Genomic DNA, 1208 nt, shown 5'->3' on the forward strand with positions numbered 1-1208 from the left:
GTCAATTGTTTATATTGATGTTGATTATGTTATTACTTCATGAATTACCTTGTATTACGTATTGGTTATCAATTGTTTGGTAATTGAAGTATGGATGTCCCATGAAGAGTAAGAAGGTATGAAGGTTGGTTCTTCTTTGAACTCAAGTATGAAAGGTAAATTACTTAGATTGTAATGATGCTATACCTATTGTGTTGTTGTGGTGTTGATGACCTAGTTTTCTCATCCTTAACCCTCTACACTTGAATTAGCTATGAAGTATGTATGTATGTATGTTATGGTACGATTGCTATATGATTGAAAGGTAGTTCTCATGATTATAGTGTAATGTAAAGTGAAAGGTTTACTCACTTGCTAAGTGTTTCTAAAGTGAAAGGATTGTTACTCACTTATGAACACATATGAGCTATTATGGTAAGAGGTCTACATAAGAGTCTAGTAAAGGTTAATGTGAACTTATGTGATGACTAAGATGGTTACAAAAGGGAATTAGATGCTTAGCATCGAAAGGGCATGTAAATGAGATGGGGCTCTCACGTTTAGTAAGCCCGGCTCCCCACATGGGTTTGCTCACGTTTAGCAAGTTTGGATTACCTATGGTATGTGTTGTCTCATAAGATGGAAACCCCCACATTTAGTAAGTTAGGGTTTCTAGAAGCAATCTTCTTGACCCTTAACTATGTGCCCACATAGGACTCTAGCTTAGTGGATCAACCTAAATAGTTATGCACGAATGGTTACACCTTAGGCAAGTGTTAACCCTCTCTTTTTGGTGTGAGAGTAGAATACCGAATTCCATGTAGCTCTCATGGTCTATGTCGGTTATGCAATATTTCCCTAATGTAAATGTAAATGAAGGTATGAAAGGTGTGAACTCTTACTAGGGCATTCTTAAGGGTTTCTACATAGTGTAAGGGAGGGTATGAGACTTCTCTTGCACATTGCACTTGTGGGATCCTAAGAGATGGTTGTAGTAGTGTTCTCTTATGATTATGATGATTATGACTTATGTATGTTGAAGCTATGTTATGTATGATCATAATGAATATGGTAAGTTATGATGAAATATGATCTTATGAATGCATGCATGAAGTAGGTTGCTTAATGTGATACTTGGCTTTGAATAGGGTTATGGGGTTCTATTCTTTGCATTGCACTAGTATTACATGGGTTGGCTACGTGTTGGGATGATATTATGTTGGTTTGGA

Source organism: Solanum tuberosum, unplaced genomic scaffold, assembly GCF_000226075.1.
Source record: "Solanum tuberosum cultivar DM 1-3 516 R44 unplaced genomic scaffold, SolTub_3.0 scf00078, whole genome shotgun sequence".
NCBI lineage: Eukaryota > Viridiplantae > Streptophyta > Magnoliopsida > Solanales > Solanaceae > Solanum > Solanum tuberosum.